The sequence below is a fragment of the Episyrphus balteatus genome, chromosome 2 (assembly GCF_945859705.1).
Source record: "Episyrphus balteatus chromosome 2, idEpiBalt1.1, whole genome shotgun sequence".
In the NCBI taxonomy this organism is placed as follows: domain Eukaryota; kingdom Metazoa; phylum Arthropoda; class Insecta; order Diptera; family Syrphidae; genus Episyrphus; species Episyrphus balteatus.
In genome coordinates, this window is record NC_079135.1 from 115,423,320 (window position 1) to 115,447,709 (window position 24,390).

At 28.3% G+C, this 24,390-nt stretch overlaps 1 protein-coding gene across 2 annotated transcripts in view; it reads right to left on the bottom strand.

Moving 5' to 3' along the window:
• Nucleotides 1-24,390, bottom strand: part of LOC129908164 (UNC93-like protein) — a 71,409-nt gene that overhangs the window by 35,358 nt on the left and 11,661 nt on the right. Inside the window, exons 1-2 of one of the 2 annotated variants that reach the window (XM_055984494.1) lie at nucleotides 16,293-16,409; nucleotides 6,800-6,917 (exon numbers count right to left, since the gene is read on the bottom strand). The gene's annotated coding sequence lies outside the window, so the exon portion shown is untranslated. Of the gene's footprint in view, nucleotides 1-6,799; nucleotides 6,918-16,292; nucleotides 16,410-24,390 lie in introns of those variants that run through there. The other variant, XM_055984493.1, reaches the window with a different exon arrangement.

Below are 24,390 nucleotides of genomic sequence, written 5' to 3' on the forward strand. Positions count from 1 at the left end.
AGTTATTTAAAAGAAAAACTAGAAAACATTTTGTTTGTTTATTTTTTAAATTCAGTTTTTTGGTTATTTTAATTCCAAATAACAGATTTTTAAAATAATATTTTGAACAAAATATCTGATAGAGTAACTGACGCACTAAGTCCTGGGGTCAAATCACAGCACACGATTAAGATCAAACGTTAACGTTTTGACTATTTCTCTCTCTATTTAATTAATTAAACAAAGATACGGACACATAGCGACCATGTATGAAACTCGAGCAATAACCTAAACTACTGGAGAGTTACTTTTTATTTCTTTGGTTTTGTGTAAAAGATCATTTAATTAATTATAAAAATAGATTTAATTTTTTTACAATATGAAATTCCTTAAAAAAATCAAATTATAAATTTTTACTAATTTTGTCCAGTAAAAAACACCAAAGTTACTTTTACCATAAGAGCAAGTATGTATACTTGTTATTTTAATCCGTTCTTTTTTAAAAATTTAACAAACTTTAATTTAAGGATGTTTTATGAAACTAAAAACCACTTTAAACTAAAGTCGTTCAGCTTTGATTTTAAATTCAATATTGAAAAATATTGAAATCTAATAGACCGAGAGCCGACAGCATATTTTGGCAGTTTTGATATAACCGAAATTCGAGTGTGCACATATCTAGATATGCACCACAGTATATCAACGGAACAAGTCTGGCAGTGATCTTTTTCAGCTTTCCCTTGCCAGACGCATCCAAAGTGCAGCAAAAAATCAATTTTTGGCGTTTTGGTATAACCGAATAAATGATACACCAAAAAATCATAAAAAATCCCCTGATTTCGAATCTGTGGGTACCGCAAGTTTCTTTTTCAGCTTTCCCCCCGCCAGACCGCTTTAAAGCATTTTTAAGTGCATTTTTCTAATAAAAAACCTAATTACTTATTTTCTGTTAGGTATAACCATATGATGGTAACAAATTAATATTCTATGTCTATTCCAGGTCTAGAAAATATAATTTTTAGCCAGCTATTTTTCAGCCTTCCCTCTGCCAGACGCATCCAAAGTGCAGTCAAAAATCAACTTTTGGCGTTTTACTAGGTATTACCCCAATAAATGATGCACCAAAAAATCATAAAAAATCCCCTGATTTCAAAAATGTGGGTACCAGAAGTTTTTTTTTTAGCTTTCGCCCCGCCAGACCGCTTTGAAGCATTTTGAAATGCATTTTTCTAATAAAAAACCTAGTAGCTTATTTTCTGTTGGGTATAACCGTATGATGGTAACAAATTAAAGTTCTATGTCTATTCCTGGTTTAGAAAATATAAGTTTAAGCCAGATATTTTTCAGCCTTCCCTCTGCCAGACGCCCTTAAAGGTTTCCCAAACAGGTTTTTCCATAGAAAAAACACCTAGTTTCTGTTTTTACTTGCTAAGTATTGGTTTCGTGTCGAAAAAAAAATTTGAGGTTTTAATCAAAACCAACATTACGATAATGGAGAATTCCAAAAAAAGTGGGTCTCGCAATTCCGTCCGTGCGTCTGTGCGTCTGTGCGTCTGTACGTCTGTACGTCCATCTGTACACATTTCCACAGCCTAAACGGGTGGACGGATTTTCTTCAAGTTTGGTACAGATGATTTTTATGAAATTCTGAAAGTTGGTTTTTTTTTGTTTTTTTATATCTCGCTTAGAAAGTGTACCTCCGATACAAATTTTTCAATTCAAACCAAATAACTCAAAAACGGCTCTAACGATTTTGATTAAACTTTGCAGACGTAATATTTGAAGCAATTGCAATAAAACTGCATCGTTAGTTTTTCTCAAAAAAGTCAAAAAAGTATACCTCCCATACAAATTTTTCAAAATTTTGCCCTAAATGTCGGCTCTTCCCCAACATCAACAAAATTTCTTTAAATTTATATAGAGGCAGATCTTAAAATATACAAGTTAACTAACATAAAAGTGTTTTAAACTGCAAGAGCAAGTAGGTGCGACCCCAGTCGTGTATTTTATTTTCTTATAAAATTGAAATAAAAATTTTTTGTTTAGAGTAACCATATGATGGCCAAATATTAACTTTCTCTGCCTTTTCCTGTTTTAGAAAATGTAAGTTTAAGCCAGTTTTGTTTCAGCCTACCCTCTGCCAGACGCCCTAAAAGGTATCTCAATAGTACGGGAAAGTTAGATTTTGCTATATGGGGCATGGGGGTCTGGAAAAAAATCCGAAATGCATTTTGTCTTCAGGGATTAAAAGAGCATAAACCCAGGGATCGAAAGAGTCTAAAACCACATTTTGTACAACCGCACCAAGAATCATTTTGTTTGTCCCTATACAAAAAATTGCAATTTTTTGAAGTTTTTTGCCTACAGATCGACAACGGTCTGTCAAATCGAAAAACCAATAACGTAACAAATGAAGGTAATTAAAAGATCTACAACTTTTACAACGAACAAATTTTTTAAAAAACGCTCAAGTAAAAGAGATATGACAAAAATAAGAAAATCACTTTTTGACGTGTTTAAAAAAAAAAACACACAAAGGGATAATCGAAAAATGTTATTTAACATATATTGTAGAAAATTAAATTATTTCAAGTTTGTCATACATTGTTTTTTTTTTTTTTGTAGGTTCAAAAATACGCGAGTTATGTGAAAAACTAAAATTTGTATTAATCCATTTTTGAAATCAGGGGATTTTTTATGATTTTTTGGTGTATCATTTATTGGGGTAATACCTAGTAAACGCCAAAAGTTGATTTTTGACTGCACTTTGGATGCGTCTGGCAGAGGGAAGGCTGAAAAATAGCTGGCTAAAAATTATATTTTCTAGACCTGGAATAGACATAGAATATTAATTTGTTACCATCATACGGTTATACCTAACAGAAAATAAGTAATCAGGGTTTTTATTAGAAAAATGCACTTAAAAATGATTTAAAGCGGTCTGGCGGGGGGAAAGCTGAAAAAGAAACTTGCGGTACCCACATTTTTGAAATCAGGGGATTTTTTATGATTTTTTGGTGTATCATTTATTGGGGTAATACCTAGCAAAACGTCAAAAGTTGATTTTTTACTGCACTTTGGATGCGTCTGGCAGAGGGAAGGCTGAAAAATAGCTGGCTAAAAATTATATTTTCTAGACCTGGAATAGACATAGAATATTAATTTGTTACCATCATACGGTTATACCTAACAGAAAATAAGTAATTAGGTTTTTTATTAGAAAAATGCACTTAAAAATGCTTTAAAGCGGTCTGGCGGGGGGAAAGCTGAAAAAGAAACTTGCGGTACCCACAGATTCGAAATCAGGGGATTTTTTATGATTTTTTGGTGTATCATTTATTCGGTTATACCAAAACGCCAAAAATTGATTTTTTGCTGCACTTTGAATGCGTCTGGCAAGGGAAAGCTGAAAAAGATCACTGCCAGACTTCCTCCGTTGACATACTGTGGTGCATATCCAGATATGTGCACACTCGAATTTCGGTTATTTCAAAACTGCCAAAATATGCTGCCGGCTCTTAGACTATAAGTGTTTTTCATTAATTTTAAATAGTGTTTCCCTTTCGTGTATGTAAAACCTCCTTCTCTTGAATGATTAAGATTTTCACGCAAAATATAACAGTATTAAAAAAAAACTACGGAATGAAGGATATGCTACAATTCGACTGTTGCGAATTTACAAAATTTTTGTTATATTAAACTGTTATTCTTATAAGACATATTACGGAAAACTTCAACAGGAATACCAATTAAAGATCAATTAGATCACTTGAAATCACAAAAATAAGTATAAAGATATTTTATTTTGTTTACGTATTTTTCTAAGTGCAAAATAAAATAAATTCTTGAGTACCTACTTTTATATTTATAAATTATATTTTAACTGATGATTACATTCCATGTCATAAGGCACTCTATCTCTCTCTTTCTCTCTCTATTGAGAAAAAATACTTTATTTATTTTCTTAATCACACTTGGTTAAATGATTGAAAACACTTGACAGCAGGACAACAGCTATCAATTAATTATGTTGTTTCATTGTAAAAATATTTATCATTTCGGAAATAATATTATTTAACATTTTTCTAATGACATTTTGAATAACAATTATAAAAATAATTTTCATTTGAATTTACAATTCAGTGTCGTAAATATTTAAAAGCAAATATGTATATAAAAAAAACATAAATTATAAATAAAAAAACAAATCGTTTTATTTTATTTATGATGTGTTTTATACAAATTTAATTGGGGTTAACAAGTTCGTTATAGTACAATAATAGTTAAGTGCATTATTTGTGCTTTACGTGAGATTAAAAGTCATAACATAATATTCTATTTGACATTGATTGTGATGGGGCGTTATTGCAATATACATATAATGGGAAATAACAAATAAATAAACACTGTCTAGGACTTCTTGGTAAAATGTATGTTTGTATGTTTGTTTTAAATTTAAACTTTGGCTAAAATCCAAAATACATTTTATATGTATGTACAATATTAAAGAAAAAAAAAAAAAAAATCACACAAACGTGGTTTGATTAAATAAGTTTGAGAATTGTGTAAAATAAAAATTCACATACACAGTCTCATGAAAATAATAATAATATTACCTTATTTGTTATTCATGTCTGACACTCAGAGGGGGCTGTTAAGAAGCTCCTTGATGGATAATATTCAAAGGTCGTTGCACAATGTCGTGTTCTGTGCCATTGTACTCTAAGCGCGTTGTGACATTTTTTAGACTTACTTTTTTATATATCAAAAAAAAAAAAATATGTGAAAGCTGCAATATTGAACACATTTTGAATGTGATTTTTTTTCAGTTAAATTTGCATGTAAACATTAAACCAGCTTTCACGGTCGTTATTATAGGTTAGTTTGTAGTGAATAACAAACGGAACTTAAGTTCCTTCCTCCATTTTTTGTTAAATAACTTAAATCTTTTTAAAAATAAAAAAAAAACGGCACGTCTGTTTAATTTAAACACGTTGTTTCTAGGCAGTACGTCAATAAAGTGACGTCGAATGATTTGTTTGAGAAGACACCTTGTATTTATCAGATTGCTTATTTTGTTTGTCTACATTGAAAACCGTTAATGTAACGGTATGTGAATGGCTTGGTTCGTTTTAGTACACTTCCTTTAGATATAGAGCAATCATAAATTTAAGGGTTCCAAGCTGTGGCCAGAATTATTTTATTTTATTTTATTTTATTTTATTTTAGTTTATTTTATTTTATTTTATTTTATTTTATTTTATTTTATTTTATTTTATTTTATTTTATTTTATTTTATTTTATTTTATTTTATTTTATTTTATTTTATTTTATTTTATTTTATTTTATTTTATTTTATTTTATTTTATTTTATTTTATTTTATTTTATTTTATTTTATTTTATTTTATTTTATTTTATTTTATTTTATTTTATTTTATTTTATTTTATTTTATTTTATTTTATTTTATTTTATTTTATTTTATTTTATTTTATTTTATTTTATTTTATTTTATTTTATTTTATTTTATTTTATTTTATTTTATTTTATTTTATTTTATTTTATTTTATTTTATTTTATTTTATTTTATTTTATTTTATTTTATTTTATTTTATTTTATTTTGTTTTGTTTTATTTTATTTTATTTTATTTTATTTTATTTTATTTTATTTTATTTTATTTTATCTTATTTTATTTTATTTTATTTTCAACATTTGATCTGCTGCCTGCAGATTTAAGGTATGCAGTGTAGTTGAACTATTTTACAGGTGGTGATCAGCTATTAAAATTCCTGAATGATTGTTTGAGAACGAAAAATTTTCTTACAAATTAGAATGTGTTGTTTTGGCTCTAAACAATATCCATTCATTTTTGTTAATTTTTTTTTTTACTGAGACATAATATTAGTCTATTTAATAGGAATTAACAAAATAAGACTCAAGTGGAAATCCCAAAAAAAGCTTTTGATTTTGGCACAAAGTATATAAAAGCCCAACTCCTCTTAACAAATACCAGAAACTAGTTTAAAAATAATGCCCTGAAAGAAGTTGGTATTATAAAATTCTTTCAAGATTCAAATTGGTATAAAAAAAAAAAATACATTTTACAACAAAACATAAAAACCTGATGGGAAAATCCCTTTCTTGTTCAAACAATCAATTATAATGCTCTCAAAATATAAATGTCTATGTTCATTCATTTGTCTGCGCAAATATTTATTATTGTATTTTTTTGCTTTTTGATTAATTAACTTTTCAGTCAGTTAATTTTGTTGTTGTTATTAATATTCGTATATAGAATAGCATTAAAGAACAAGAACAATCAAAAGTACAAATAAAAACGGGTCATTAATATTTGTCCAACATCCGGCAGTTTAATTCTATAAGAAGTCTCTATATTATCCGCTTATAAAAAGCTATCCACCAACGTTGTATTATTTACAATTATTTGTCAAATTTTTAAAAAACAATCATCAATCAGGTGACAAAAGGCATTTTTTTTTGTAATATTGTTTGTGTGTATTAGTATGTATAAAAGTCTGGATATTCTGGGTATCCATTTATCAGGTGAAAAAATTTAAATATATTTTGAATATTTTGGAGTGCAGAGTTGAAAATTTGATTTTGTCTAAGGCTTTTTTTCAAAATTTTAAACTCAAAATTTATAGATAAAAATAGGTAGAAATTTAATAATTCTACCCGTACAAAAAATTTTTCTTTCAAATTTTTTTTTTTAAGACAAGTACCTACAAAATTTTGAACCAAATTACTTTTTCTATTTATTAAATTACAATAAAAATAAAAATCCATAAAAATAATTACCTTTATTTTTTTCTTATTTTTGTCAGCACTACACTGTTTATTCTAAATGGAGACGTTTTGAAATATTGACGTTAACGAAACTACCACTAGAAACTTCTTAGATTATCCACTAAGTCACCTGAAAGTAAATAGAAAAGTTAGATAAATTAGATAAATTTGTATAAATTAGATAAAGAAAATATTTGAGTTCGATTTCAGAAACAGCATTCTTAAATATATAATATTTCTACCACTGACCCATTTAAAAATTTTAACATCAAAGAATTTGGTAAGCTGGTACTTTTGTTTTCATTTTAGTTAACTTTTTTCAAAAATCCATTTAAGTTTAAATTAAAACTTCTTCAAGGAGGAAAAAATAAACATACATACATAAATATATTTTTTGTATTTTTTTTTCTAGCTATTTTTTCACCTATTTGAAGAACCTTAAAATTATGCATTCGGTTTTACACCTGTTTGCTAAACTGATTTTTTTCTTTTTATCTACAAAATGCTCCATTAAAAAGATGTTTTTACTAAAACACATTTATTTTTAATTTTTATTAATTATTTCAATTCAATCTACTACTAATTCTGCGGTGCACCTCCCAAACTTCAAAGTAACAAATTTGGACTTTATACAGGGTGTCCCAAAAGTAATGGATCAAACGAAGTATGCTGATAGGGGACCTTAAGGGCTCTCAGAATTTGGTAACTTGTTCATCCCAAATCCTTACGGTTTTCGATTTAATGCGATTCTTGTGAAATTTCGAAAAATCCTTACTTTGCAACAGTATTTTGCTTCCTGCGCTCATAATTGATTTTTGTTTTTTAAAATTCTTTTACAAAAACATTGCCAAATAATTAGGAAAAATTAATTAATCAAAATATTTTTTATTCCATACGCCATTTCGCTGCAAATTAACTAACATTTTCAAGTTTTATAAAAAATCTATTTCTAACTTTTATTTGAGAGCAACATCGCAAAAAAAATTTGTACGGTGTGAGAATGGTTTATTATTTTAAAAAGTTGCCCTGTTATTCTAGTTTTCAAAAATGTATAAAAGTTTCCAAAGTTGCAGTTAGATCACAAAATATTACAATTTGAATTCAACAAAACACGGTTTTTCAGAACAAAAAACAACCAAAAATAAACACATTTTCTCGAACTGTTATTTGTTTATTTTTCTTTAAACAAAAGTTTCTATTTTTGTTTGTATTTTTGCTCTGAAAATCCCTGTTTTGTTGAATTCAAATTGTAATATTTTGTGATCTAACTGCAACTTTGGAAACTTTTATACATTTTTGAAAACTAGAATAACAGGGCAACTTTTTAAAATAATAAACCATTCTCACACCGTACAAATTTTTTTTGCGATGTTGCTCTCAAATAAAAGTTAGAAATAGATTTTTTATAAAACTTGAAAATGTTAGTTAATTTGCAGCGAAATGGCGTATGGAATAAAAAATATTTTGATTAATTAATTTTTCCTAATTATTTGGCAATGTTTTTGTAAAAGAATTTTAAAAAACAAAAATCAATTATGAGCGCAGGAAGCAAAATACTGTTGCAAAGTAAGGATTTTTCGAAATTTCACAAGAATCGCATTAAATCGAAAACCTTAAGGATTTAGGATGAACAAGTTACCAAATTCTGAGAGCCCTTAAGGTCCCCTATCAGCATACTTCGTTTGAACCATTACTTTTGGGACACCCTGTATAATATGTACAAACGTAGATATTTTCAAAAGAATCTTTAAAAAAAAAAAACAACTTATTAAGACTGATTTTTTGAATATCAAATTTATATGCAACATAAATTTCAATCAAAATACATTATATTTGAAACCGCACACAGCTGCTATGATTAAAATCGTGAATTTCATAACAATCAGCAAAAATTAACAAAGTAGTTAAAACTGGAAAAAATTCTTTGTGTCGGCTTTTTGGCAAACAATCAAATATTTTTTGACTATGGCGATGGTCATTTAAAAATTGCAATAAATAATAATTTGTTAAAATTTATTTTTGTTTTTTTTTTTTATTAGTTTCAAGGTTTTATGATTAGCTCTTTTTGCTAAAACCGTTTATTCGGCTCAATAAAACATGAAACTTTGATTGTACTTGATTTTCCATTATTAACATTTAGTGATGTAGTATAAAGGAGATGACACCCATGCAATTCATATTTTTGAAACTAAAAGGTTTAATAATAGGCACATATATTTAGAATAATGGAGACATTGACTGATCGATTTTTTCTTCAAACCAATCCACTTCAGCAGTAGTAAATCAAGGATTTTTTTTTTTCAAACAATAATTTTGAAAATTATTGCCGCTACCATAAATGCTTTCGTAAACGAAGATTTCATTTAAAAAAACTCAAAAACGAAATTGAAGCAACTTCATAGTTCCGAAAAATGGACCAAAATACACAAAAAAAATATGTAAACTGAATTATCCGAAAAGGTCCTTAATAGATAATATCGGGTTCATTTGGCAATGACTCGTGTTGTATATGATTATAAGTTGATTAAAATTATCAAAATTTTATTAAAATGACACATCAAAATTTTAATATATTCTTCACTGCACTATGTGGGCGATAAGTGACAATTAATATGTCAATGTCTTAGTTGTTTAAGTGACAGATGTCAATTTCATAGGAAATGACAATTTATCAAGATAAATTATTATCTCATTATAAAATCGACAAGTGGTAGTATTTTTCATTATGACTAAAAGCATTGTACATAATTATTGTCAGTAACAAAAAGCGAGTACCTCGATTAATTGAATGATTTTTACTAAAAATAAAAAAAAAAAAAAAAAACTGGGTGGGACTCTCACGGCAAACTTCTCGTTCGTGATTTTGGAAACTGCAAATCCAATATCTTTTTGTAATAAGAAAAAACATCAATCAAAGAACTTCAAAAATCAATGCGGAATGAAATTAAGACTTAAGGATTTTGAAGCTTTCTTTTTTAGTCTGTGCTCTTAAAAAATGTTAAATGCGGCATTTTTATTAATTTTTCACTTTTCTTATTTGATCAATATTTTTAAGCAATTATTCGAACACTTTTTTCTGATAATATAATAAAACCGACTAATTTATTATACATATGTTATGTATGATACTTAACAAATTAAAAAAAAAAAATTAACAAGTAACTTCATTTAAAATTCATAAAAAAATTCACAAAAACATAGTACATAATTTGAAATACTAAGGATCGAAACACCAAATTTTTATATTCACTAAATTCACTTGCCTATTTCTCAAATGAAATCCTCCAAAATTAAGGAGTTGCAATATAAATTATATTTATCCCATGTGTTTTAAGTTTTTTTTTTTTATTAATTATAACAAACTCTATGCGAGTTTAAAAAACAAAATTTAATTTTAATTACTTTGTTCTAGTCTTAAATAGCAACTGTTGAAAAGAACGCACATTCAGTAGATTATATTCAAAAAATCGTTTTAATCCTCAAAGGTACATAATTTTATCATTTTTTTCTGCAAAAGATAACATCATTCAAAAGAAACATGTGCCAAAGAATACTATGTACATAATCTTTTTCTTCTTATTTTTTTCACCTCTAAAACGCGTGTGATTTTTTGAAAGAATATAAACAACAAAAAATAAAATTTAAAACCTGTCATTTTTCCTGTTTAAATTGTAGAAAACAAGAGATAATCTTTGGCGTCTTCTTAAAAATTCTTTAAATAATAAAAAAAAAAAACCTCGTGTAGCTTCTAAGTAAATTTGTTCTTGTTTGTATTCGTAACTTTTTAAGGAGTTAATTTATGAGGTTGTATCATAAAGAGATACGTTTTTTTTTTTCGTAGAGTTATAAAATTAATTCACACCCTCGCATTGATAAGATGAAAAAAAAAATAATGAAACATTGACAAAACCAAGTTCAAGTTCCCATACATAGTCTACTGGTTTTTTTTTAATTTGTAGAAAGATTAAACTTATAGGAAAAACAAAAATGAGGTATGAATTCGTTAGTGAAATCAACTAATTAATGAATTGGCTGCAAATTAACGTAGAATAGTCAATTTGGAATAAAAGATTTTCTTGTGATTAATGGAATAAGAAAACCAAACTTCTTGACTAAAACCTTTTGCATTGGGGGCAAACCACAGGTTGAATCCTTCAACCCTACACGAAGAAAGAGACCTCCTAAATTTAAGCGGATTTCAGCATGATTTTTTCCAATATGATTTCCATCTTAAATTAGCGGAAATCCACTTAATTTAAGATGAAAATCTTCTTATTTTAAAAATTGAAGGCTTAAATTAAAATAAGAAGACTTAGCGGAAATCCACTTAATTTAAGATAGAAGTCATCTTGACAAAAAATCATTCAGAAATCAGCTTAATTTTAGGTGGTCTTTTCCTCTGTTTAAAAAAAAAAACTACTTACAAATCAAATAGTTGTTTTAAACTTCCAAACAAAAAAGATCTCCAATAACGAACAAAAAACACCAGAAAAATTAACATAATCGAAATAAAACGAACAAAAACGTAATTTCACAATTTTTACCGGAACTAAAATAAAAATGAAAGGAAAATCAAAATCAGAATGTGAGAGACACATCACATCACCAGTGGAAGTGAAAAGCGGGTGGTAAACAAAAACTATTAGCAATTTTTTTATTTTCCTCCTCTCCAAATCTCCAATTATAACAATAGAAATCGCACGCTGAATATTGCTCTGTCAGATTCTTTTGTTATGAAAATATATCGCATTTAAGTGGATATATCTATAGAAAATAGTATTCAATTGCAAAAAATAAAAAATTAACTTCATATTTTGAAGTTCCGCGCGTTCTTTAGCTGAAAACCATGACAGTTGTAACAATTGTTACATTTGAATTTCCCTGACTACTTCCGAAACAAATTATTATAAATTCTGTAAGATCATTAATATTGAAAGCTATCAATGTGTCTATGTCTAAACTTTAACTACTGACTTATACACTCTCGGTGCTTGTGCGACTCAATATTCAATTTAGTTTTATTTTCTTAGCTCTGATTTTTCAATCGTCAGTTAGACTATCAGAAGAATAAATGTCAATATAAAAAAAACTTTTATTCCTAGGAATAAGCTCTATCTGAGGTTTATCTGACTATTGAAAAATTGACCCTTAAACAAAAAAAAAAAAAAATAAATAAACAAAAACAAAAATTTAAACAGAAAAAGTTGAAATAAATGAGAAATCTGATAAAACAAATGACGACCTGCACGAATTACCATTTTTTTTTACAATTTACATATCTCCCAAGTCCCATATAAAAACCTACCATAACGTGTATATTTACCAACTCTGTATGGAGAGAGAGAGGCGTCTGGTTTAAAGAATCTCGTTTTATTGAACAGAAGTTGAAGAATTGCAAGTCGCGTCAGTCTTCACTTCACTTCACTTCATTTTTATTGGAATCCGCAAATAAGAGCGAGTGTGAACGGGGTTGATAATAAAACTTAATATTATTAGTGTAGACGGAGATTAATGCAAGTCACAAGAGTAGGTGACAGTGTGACGCTGACGGTAAAATAATTGCACGTGTTTGCATTAATTTTTTTTGTTTCTTCTTCTTTTTGTCTGTCATATCAGATACCTTATGGGCATATAGATTGTAAGAGTGTATTCCCACTCTTTGTACATCGAGTTGACGCTATGCGTTGTCAACTACGTTTTCTTACAACGAGCCTGGGGTGAACCCATTGAACTCGGTTTTTCTGGGAATGGGATTGGAGTAGGTAGAATTTAATATTTATTGCGTAAGGGCCTACCTCAATTAGAAATATCTAACTGTTATTATAAAATACAGCAATATTGACATATTTCCGTATATTCTAGGGATTGTAATAGATTTTTAAGTTGAAATATTCAATTTCTGGGATTGGATGGGGGTGTCGGATTTGGTCGAGTTAAGGATTCTTTTTTAAGATAGATAAGACAAAAATTTTAACTAGTTGAGTTATCACAAAACTAGAAATCTGTCTAATTTTTATTTTCTAGCCACTATGAACTTATTCAGGGTCATAAAGCTTAAAAATTCACCTGATATCATAATGGGAATTTCCAATCATATATGATACGCAAAAAAAAAAACAAAACAGTTTGTTATTGGGGATTGGAAGCAAACAAGTAAGTCAATAAAGAACAGACAAATTAGCAAATAAAGAATAGGTAATAACAAAAAAAAAAAAATGTTGAGTCTATAATTGAACCCACCATGTGAGTAGTGGAGGTTGAAAAAATTTTAAATGGATTGAATTTTAATGTTTGTTTTATCAAAAAAAAAAGTGTGGGAACTGGCAGAATTATCAATTTAGTACAATTATTAATTAGAATTTATAATTTCGTATGAGAGTACAAAATTGTTACGAGTAGATCTCAACAAACTAAATTTTCAGTATACATATGTATTAGGGTGGGTCAAAAAAATCGAAATTTTTTTTTTTGATTTGGTACTCCGAAAAATCGATTGCTAGACCCCTCTAGAATATACACACCAAATATGAGCTCTTTATATTAATGGGAAGGTCCTCCGCTTTGCAATTTTCCATTTTTACATCAAGCTTCTACAAAAAAAAAATATTTATTTTTATTAATTGACTTTTTAGCAAATTTCTTTTCATATTCTTGTAGGAAATTGAACGCTCTACAAAAAAGAACTTATACACTTTTTTCGTTTATCTAACCGTTGAATAGATATTTGAGGTCCAAAAATCGAGAAAATCTTTAAAAATTCGTTTTTTGTTCTTAATTTTGTAACAAATTGAAAAATTATAATGATCAAACGCGCAAGACATATTCTTGTTGGAAATTGATTGTTCCACAAAAAAGGTCTTATTAACTTTTTTCATTAATCTAACCATTCTAAAGATATTCGAGGTCAAAGTTAAAAAAAAATATAAAAACATTTTATATTTTTAAAAAATTTCTAATTCACTGAAACTTCATTTTTTTTCAAATTAGCAAGATATATTCTTGTAGGGGCTTAAACGTTCTACAAAAAATTCCTCTGAATCAAAGTGATTGCTTTAACCGTTTAGAAGATATTCGTATCCAAATCGCAATGCATACGGGTCATAAGAAAACTATTGAAATCAGTGAGCATTGGTTTGGATACGAACATCTTCTAAACGGTTAAAGCAATCAATTTGATGCCAAGGAATTTTTTGTAGAACGTTTAAGCCCCTATAAGAATATATCTTGCTTATTTGAAAATAATGAAGTTTCAGTGAATTAGAAATTTTTTAAAAATATAAAATGTTTTTATATTTTTTTTTAACTTTGACCTCGAATATCTTTTGAATGGTTAGATAAATGAAAAAAGTTAATAAGACCTTTTTTGTGGGACAATCAATTTCCAACAAGAATATGTCTTGCGCGTTTGATCATTATAATTTTTCAATTTGTTACAAAATTAAGAACAAAAAACGAATTTTTAAAGATTTTCTCGATTTTGGACCTCAAATATCTATTCAACGGTTAGATAAACGAAAAAAGTGTATAAGGTCTTTTTTGTAGAGCGTTCAATTTCCTATAAGAATGTGAAAAGAAATTTGCTAAAAAGTCAATTAATAAGAAAATTATTTTTTTTTGTAGAAGCTTGATGTAAAAATGGAAAATTGCAAAGCGGAGGACCTTCCCATTAATATAAAGAGCTCATATTTCTCTGAAATTTTGAATTGCATTTATCAATTTCGAAAGCACTATGGATATTAAGAAGCAAGAATTTTTGCAAAAATCTTATTTCAACGAATCAAAAGTCAAGTCAAATTTTCTTTAAATGGCCATATAATGAACATGAACATATACAAAAATTGATCTTTTGAGATGCAATCCACCTTAATTGACGTTCTATGAAAGGGAATGTCTTAGAACAAGGCTGCGATGCATTGGTTTTGCCAGTGATAAGTTTTTAAGACAATAACAAAAACTGAAAACTTTGAATATATATTTTGACATTTTTTGCACTCTTGATCTTCATTTTACTACAGTTATAAACAACTTGATCATATCTTTGGTAATGTCTTAGAAATTTGTACATAGAATACGAAAATTCTGGATGTTTTTTTTCAGGAAATTATTGACAAAAAGTTCTAAAATCCTTTTCAAAAAATTGTATAGTTGACAATATATCGTTTTTATAACTAGCAAGATCGATCTAAATTTTTTTTCATTTATTTGGAAATTTAAAGCAGTTTTTGGACTAACATTCAGCGTGGTCTGTGATATTTCAGAAAATCATTCTCTAAGCTGATCTTTAAAAACTTGAAATAGTCAATTTAAATACATTCGATCGATGAACTACAACAACACTATAGGTTACTGCTACAGCCCTAAAGATTATTTGTCAATTACAAGATTGCACAATTATCAAAAATATCTATAAAGACTCCAAATTTGTTCATCCATGTACCAACATAAAGAGTTTTTTTTGCCACCCTTGCAATAAAAGACAAAATTGATATGCATCGATTGAAAAACCCTTATATGTATGGATTAGAGTTATCAACAGGTAACTGTAGACTAAAATTTAATTTTTTTAACTTTACATCGTTTGAATTTATTATTTAACAAATGTATGATTAAATAAAAAATAATTAAAAAAAAAGAACAAAAAATTACTTGGTACACTGTGGTGTATACGTACTTTTTTAAAAGTTTTTTTTTTTAAATGCTCTTATTTGAACTTAAGAGTTATTAATATGTAGTTGATCGATCATAAGATGGATTTTATGAAAGAAAACAAGAGTTCACAAAATTATCAAAAATGCTGAGCGTAGATATTAACAAAAAAAAAAAAAAAAAAATAGCAATTCAATTGTTGATTAAAAGAAGTTAAGCTAGAAGTTGTGTTTGGATAACAAGAAAAAAAAAAAAACAATTATTCTTAAAGTTCATTAAGAAACCAAAATAAATAATCACAACTTTACTATACGTCACTTTAAAATCAATCTCAATCAATTAACTAACAATATATGGCTGCAATAAATTTATTGTACTTTTCCTATACTTGCATCGAAATCAAAAAATCGTTTCCTAATCACCATCAACAATACTGTGTGGAAACCATCGAAATATCTATATGATAAGATTTAATGATGCTCATCACTTATACTTCACATGGATAGGTCTTTTTCTAACAAATTTTTTTTTTTTTTAATTGAACACAAGTGACTTGAATTTTTAATTAAATTTTAATTTTTTTTTCTTCTATTATCTATTTGAGTGTCTTCCATTACCAATCATCAAATTCAATTCTATATAAAAGTACGCCACATACTAAAAAAAAAAAATCAATTGTGTTTTTTTTTGTGATTAAGACAGAAATTCAGCCCAAAATTGCACGGAAACATCAAGGTAGGTAGTAATATTCTATACCGATTGTATAATTATAATAATAAAAAAAATTAAAAATAAAAATTAAAAAAAAACTAATAAATAATTATCATAATGGCCAACTGACGTGTATGTAAATATATACCTTTACAGCGAGAGATGTCCACCAGAAAGTGAATATATTGAATATAGAGTGTAACCACAGTAGCACAGTGAAAAAAAAAAAACAAAAGCTTTAATCAACTTCACTAATTTACAAAACAGTATATATCTAAAGTAAACTGACAGCTGCTACTGCTGCTACTGCCACTATAAGCTAAAAATTCTGAAGCTGTCACGAAGACATTATGCATTGGACAATGTCAAATATAATTCTTATTTAATTGTCACGGGATAATATATTTAAATAATTGCAAAATACTACATCAGATAAATAACAACTACAGTTGCAAGGCACTATGAAGCTGCGTTGCTGCTACATGCAGCAATTAAAATTATAATATTGAAAAGTGTTTGATCAAGATCTGCTACCTGTCAGTGTCAGATAAATATATTTCACCATCATATTCAACTCACATGCGGCCATATTACCGTTTCACCGTGTGTTTTCTCTGATTAATTTTCTTTTTGTTTTTTTTTTTTCAAAATTTTCACTCAAAAAAACTCAAGGCGTTAAAATTCTTATCTTGCGCGAATAATAAAGATGAGAATACAAAATATTCAACGCTAGTCATAAATTACTGGCTATGGCTATAATTCACCTCACAAAAATGTTGTACTACATCATAAATATGAAAGCTCTTATCAATTTGGGTAAAACTGAAATATTAAGCTTGAATCTTGTGTTGTGATTTATTGAGAGTTATAATTATATATGAAATTGTGGTGGTGCAAAATTTTTCACTCTTGGTTCAATTTCATTTTCTGTCAATTATAACGTGTGTGCTGAAATTTTATGGAATTTCAGCACAAAAAAAAACCGTGTTATCGGGGGTTCTATAGAAGATACTTGTGGTAGGATTAATTTTTTTTGTACAGATCATGTGTTCAAATATTTGAATAAAAACCTCCTGATGTTGATGATTATGACAGACAGATTTATAAATGGACAAAGCGAGTGCTAAATAAATATTTTTTATTTGCTTATTTGTAGAAAGGCTTTGTATAAAAGCCAGCAGCAGTAGCTTCTTTGGAAAAACATTATCAAGGTTAGTGTTGTGAAGCTTGTTGGTATTTATTATTATTTTTTTTTTTTTACGTTTTTGATGAAACTGACAATAAAAGACTCCATGACCTACATCTATTTTCAGTACAAAAACAAAAATACATCAGACAAATTATATCTGGGATAAATTATTATTTAATAACTTTATTTAAGGCTTTTTTTTTATTATTATTCTTAAGGTCTTCTCAAGGTTTTCTTGTTTATGCAACCCTTATGACTTGGATTTTAACCTTATGATAGATAACAGAAGCGAAAGATAAAACTATTTAGAATTGTGTTGTGTTTAAATATTTGTGTTTTAGAAAGGATTATTAGTTGTTTATATAAGTTTATGGGTAATAAGACTACTGGTGCCAAATTTTATTTGGCTTATGATAAGATATATGAGGAGCCTGATTTCATTAGAAAATTTGAGTCTAAGGTTAGGAATGACCATTTATGATTTGATGATAAAGTTTAAAAAAACGTGTGACTGTTTTGGTGTATCTAGTGTTACCTATAGGGATATAAATTTAAGATAAATAAGTTTTAAACAAATATTTAATTAAATTTCACATGGGTAGATCTTCTTTTTCAAGGTCTTCTTATTTAAACATTTTATGAAAACTTATGTCAAAAACACGTGGTTTTTAATAAGCGCTTTCAAATTTTTAAATCATTTTAACGGGTTTTTTTGTATAGTGATACTAGTTGAATTCTTAGGCATCACTTTATTAAGTTAAAAGTACTATATTATACAATGTTATTGAGAGATTATTTTGTCAGACATTTGAAGATTTTTTCCATCTTAAACGATACATATCGCAGGTTATAGCTCATGAGATAGAAGTATGAGATACGAAATATTCGAAGAATTAAAGTAGAGCCGACTTTCAAGTTATTGGTTTACTCCACAAACAGTAGGTATATTGTAACTCTTCTTAGCCGGCCATTAACTCTAATGAAAATATTGTTAAAGCAATAAGATTATTCGGTGACGTTGAGCACTGAAGGAATTGAAGAAAAGTATTGAACAAAAATTTTAAGGGTGATTTCATGCTAATTTAAGTCCAATGTCTTTTTCTTAACTTCCTAAGACACAGGGTAAAAGCAGACGACTCAAATCCTATTACTAAACAATTGAGAAATACAAACTTTAGTATATTCTAAATCTCTTCTGCATATATAAAGTAATCTTTGGAAACTGAGAAGCTGTAGATTCTCACTTTTAAGAGTCTGCTATCAGCGGTCGAAAAAATGCAAACCATTGATTACTCGTTATTACAAAACTTTATTGCAAGTTTCGATATTTCCATATAGGACTTGCAAGCAATACTCACAAGAAATAAAAAATAAAAGTACTATCTTCAAAAATACTTTCTTCAAAAATCGTTGAATGATGCAGATATAGGTACCCAATAATTTGGATCAATCAATTATTTTCTTAACTTTTAAGCAAGGTGATGCCAATAATGCAGCCAAATTTAGGAGTCTTTTAATCTTAAATTCAATTTTTGAAGAAAAACTCATGATTTTGACTTACGATAGTATAGTTTTTTTTTTAACATTTTAGAAGCTAGTTTCGGGCCATGATTTTCTATCATGAAGACAACTTGGACTTGCCTATCAATATAAAATTTCTCAAAAAAAAGATTCAAAGCAACAGCAGGTGAAGATTATTTGCTCTTTCCATTGGTGATTTTTATGACCATCTTTATTAAGAAGCTCTTTTTTAAATTCTTGGTATAGGTGACAATTTGGTCACGTCCAATGGCATTCGGTATCCGAAAATTTATAAATTTTGTTTTTTTTTTTTAACAAAATCAGAAAGACCCGTATTCTACTGAACCACATTTCCTCTTTACAGTAAAAAGTTCATGCAAATGCTCAACAAATTTTTAAGCATATAACCCCATAAAGCTTTCAAAAGTATACAAACGTATTTTTTATAAGATTATTTTGTTTGCCAAATATATCTTACCACAAAATGTGTCTAGAAAATCTCTAAAGATCAAATTCGTCGTGGGAATTCTTTTATGCATTTGTTCAACTTAGTATTATTTTCAGAAACAGAGTCTAAATTATAGACTTGAACATTTAACCGTATTGAGATGATTTGTCGCCCAGCAGATCTGTGGGACAGTGCCCCACATGCAATGAAAATGAGCTTAAGTACATTTTTAGTAGATTTTCTTGAGATCTATGTCATTTTCTTGAGACAGATCGCAAGAAAATGTACTAAAAAGTGAGATAGAGCTTAAACTCATTTTTTGCATATGAGCCAGTGTGTCGGTTCATCACAACGGTTGGCCTTTGTTTTCATCAATTTATCGATGTAGGACATGATGGATGGATTTGCTTAAATTTGGTACAGATGATTTATTTTTGTAACCTTTAAGGTTCCTGTTTTTTTTTATATCTTTTTCCAGGTATTGGATTTTTTTCAAAAACGACTCTATTGATTTCGATTAAATTTGGTGTACTTATACAAATGGCCGAAAGTCATTTTAACAAAACTGCATGTTTAGTTTTTTTCTTACAGAAAAGAAAAGCACCAAGCTTGCCGCTAAACACGTTTTTCTCATTAAATTGTAAAATAAAAAACGCTATTTAAATAAAAAATTAACTATCCAGGTAGATTAAACTGAAAATTAAGCTTCGTTGATATTAAAAATAAGATTTGTTTTTTAAGCAATTTGAAATCAATTTTTTCAAAGTTAATTGCTCAAAAACAGCCATTTTGAAAAGAGATAGGTATTAAATTTTAATTAAAAAGCATGAAAAACTATCAAGTGTTAACTTGACAACATATTTAGTGGATCCTTGAACTCCTAACATTGAGTTTAAATTTTGACAAAAAATTCATTCAGATTTTTTATGGTGTTCATTGCATCTAAAAGAATAAAATAAAAACTATGTTGGGATTTGTTTTAATCTCAAGAAAATTGAATAAATGTAAATTTTTATATACAAAACTATTGATGAGCCTTTCGCAAAGTAGGTACTTGAAAATAAATTTAAACGGGACAATGAAGTTGGTTGTTAAAGATTGAGGGTTATATAGAAGATGAAACCTGTAACTTTTTTTACTACATTCAATTTGGACTTTATTGCTCTTTTAAGAGTAAAATAAACCCTATTTATATAATGCATTGGACTTTTTTCATAGCGCTAATTTAACGTATAGTTTACCTTCTACTTTTATCCGATGTGTTTACTGGATACAAAAAAAAAAAAAAAAACATATAAAACCATATTAATGCTTGATAATGCATATTATGTGTTTATTGTTATTGAATTTTTTTTAATATAGCTAACCCACGATATCCAATTAAAAATGTCAAATAAATTTTAACAAAATAAAAATACTTAGCCATAAAACACAGCCTTAAGGTTCAAGTTTAAATTGGATATAGCCACTTAGATATATCCCTACTTTATACCACCTATTGGTAACGTCCCTATACACCTTATAATCTCGTTACACTCTTGTATAAATCTAAAAATAAAACTCCAGAAGAAAAAAAGTAAAAAAATAAAATTAAAGTAATATAAAAATTTATTTCTACTGCATCAGGACATGCAATAAAAAGTGCGCTTGCAAATGTTTCTCTCTCAAATCAAATCTGTATGTATGTAATTCCCCTCTGCTGCCTTGGGCTTCTTTTTCTGTGCGTTTTTCTCTCCCTCTTTCTATGCGCAATATTTATATTTTTTTGAATTTTTTTTTTACTACCAAAGACCAACTGGTTCTGATTTCCAACCTCAGCTGGATTTTCCTGACACCGATAATTGGTAAGTACGCTGCGCATGCAGAAACCTGCTTTCTTCTACATGTCTTGTAGTTAGTAGAAGTAAAGTACCTGGCTTATACATGTATACATTAAGACTAGTATTATATTGCAGTTAAACATGCACAACATAACCTGATGGTGGACGACTAATGAACGGACCAACTGACGACACGTCAGACGGACAAACGATGGACGACAACGACAACGCCACCATCATCATCGTCATCGTGGTCGATGTTGTTGTCGTTACCGTCTGCGAGACTTGTTAAATAAGTCCTTGGTCTCAGTGCAGTGATTATCTATATTTGGAATTGAAAACGACCTAAGAATAAACATTCCACAACAACATGTTTGTTAGCAAAAATATCTACAATTTATACCAACGTGCTTTTAAATTAACCACCGAGCATCAGAGCTGCCCCACCGTCCTCAAAAAACAGCCTGCAAACAGACGGCTAGCGATGATCATGCTGACGAGGGACGACCAAAGACCAAAATATACGAACGTCTTCGACGAATCGACCGACAAAACATTCGTTCAATTGCGATGTGCGATTTATTTTTAGTATCTAGTATCTTTGTATCTAGTATCGCTAGAAGAAGAACCGGAATTTGCCATCTGACCACAAAATATTTTTGTTTGTTTTTTTCCTTTCTTCTTCATTATATCTTTTCTCGATAGGAACTTTTTCTATATTTCTTCTATTTCACGTTCGAAGATGTCACCCAACTCTTCTCGGGGCAGACAAAAAAAAGGATGAAAAAGGGACACATATTGGTAGCAACCACTTCCAAATGTGTATAAACTCAAGTTGACTCTTTGTGTAATGTAAATTCTTATACAGCTCAAACGTTGTAACAAAATTGTAAACCCCAACTTCTGCATAAGTTTTTTTTTTTTTTGAACCGCTTTTATCTGGAAATTTGTAGTAAATTTCCGGAATCTCAACGATATACCAATCGAAAGGCGAGAATTACAAATTTATTATATAAAATCCTCGATTGATCTTTGTTGTTGTTGGTATTTGTTATAAAGCTGTTTGTTCAAGTCAGCAACAATCTTTTAGATTGAAAAGAGTTTAACTTTAACACAGAGCATAGTGTTGTTCTTTTAGGATTGAAAATCAATATAATGTAGGTATGAGAGAATGGTAATTCGAACAAATCGACAAAGACACACCCTTAAAAATTGTTTTTATTTTTATTTTAATTTAACAAAACGATAAATAAGATTGTAAATAATTTATATATTGTTTATTTACTTTTTTTTTCGCATAATTACATTGCAATAAAAATTATTACAAGTTTTTTGTTTTTTTTTTTATTTCCTTACATCGCAATATAACATTATGCAAATTTTTCATAACTATTGTGAGAAATGAACCTTGTTGGCAAGAAATAAATATTTTTTTTTTTTGTTTAATAATTTTTTTATAATTATTTTTTTGTTAGATTTCCTTGGATTAAAATTACTGAGAGATGATGATGCAAAATTATGAAGATAACATATGAAAAGTATGCATGAATAGAGTGCTATAGGTACTTATAGTGCACCTGGGTAAGAAGATCGGAAGTAATTTGGAAACTCTCAGGCATTTGTTGGATTCAGACTATTAAAAAACAAACAGCTTATTCGGGAAAGCTTGATGCTCATCCGTGTTTGGCAGGATTGATAAATTATGTGTATTGGATGTTGATTTGGTTTATTTGTAGTTATATTGTATCGAGAGGTCCAGCCAGGAGTATACAAATCAACTAGAAATTAGCCGCGATGCTGCCTAAATTTATTGCCAACGCACGATATTGAGATAAAATAAATTTTCTAAATTTTTTGATCTTATGTATCAGCAAAAGCAAAAAAAAATTGAATTCCCAGTAACTGACATGAAATTTTCGGCATTTCGGTGGTCAACGCAATGTAGCTTTCAGTCGAACAAGTCAACAATAGACCAAATCTTTACATTGTCGTAAATTCTAGAAGAGTCTAAGTCGTCCCCATCACCTTCACGACTTCAAATATGATAGCATTTAGTAAAGAGCTAATTATGCACGGAGAAAAAAGACTCGAAACAAGCGGATTCTACATTAAATTTAGCGGATTTCCGCATGTTTTTTTTTGCTAAGAAGACCTCCGTTTTAAATTAAATCTTCTTAATTTCTTGAATGCGCGAATTTCAAAGAAATCCACTTAATTTCAGCGGAAAATCGTCTTACTTTTATGTGGAAACATTTTAATATATATAAAAAAAAAGGCAGCCACTGTTGTACATAATATAAGTATGATAAACTGCAACTTACTTAAGCTGAATTCCGACTTCAATTTAAATTTTTATGTCGGTTTTTTAAGACGACAATTCACAATAAAATGAAATAAAGTTCACCTTAAAATTAACAGAATTTAAGCGGATTCCACTTGATTTTAAAGGAAATCATATTGTTTTAGGAGGGTGGGATTTAAGGTGGGTGCCCTTTTTTTCTCCGCTTCTTGTTTTGTATTGAATAAACTGACCATGTTTTTATTTAAATTCCCGAAACTATTGTAAAACTTACCATTAAAATTTTATACAACGTTTTGTTATTAATAATTACCTATTTTTTTTTTTTTAATATCTCTTTAATCTATTATTCAAAGTCAAAGAAAATTATATAGACTAGAAACTATGAAAATAGAAATTTTAATAATTGGTATTAGGCTTTAAGTTTTAATGAGACAATCACATGCAAAATATTTGCCTCTGAACTCAATTTTATAAGCCTTCATAAGTTTTGAAGTTTGAATTAACATCTATTAGAAATTTCAGCTATATTTTATAATAAAATGGTTTAGAAAATACTCAAAAAAAAAACTAAGAACTATTCCCTAATATTGAATTTTTTTAGGGATCGGGTCAAAATTCTGGCTTCAAAATTCTGCTTTTCAAAATTCTGCTTTTTTAACGAAAATTCTGTTTTTCAAAATTCTGCTTTTTTTCTATTCTGCTTTTCAAAATCCTGCTTTTTAAAATTCTGCTTTTCAAAATTCTACCAGCATTATACTTAAACAAAAAAATTCTGCCAATTCTGTTTTTTACTTGCTCTATAGGGCAAGTATTGGTTTCGTGTCAAAAAAATAATTCGAGGTTTTAATCAAAACTAACATTACGATAATGGAGAAGTCCAAAAAAGTGGTTTTGGTCATGACGTCCGTCGGTCTGTGCGTCGGTGCGTCTGTGCGTCTGTGCGTCTGTGCGTCGTCAAAAAAAGGT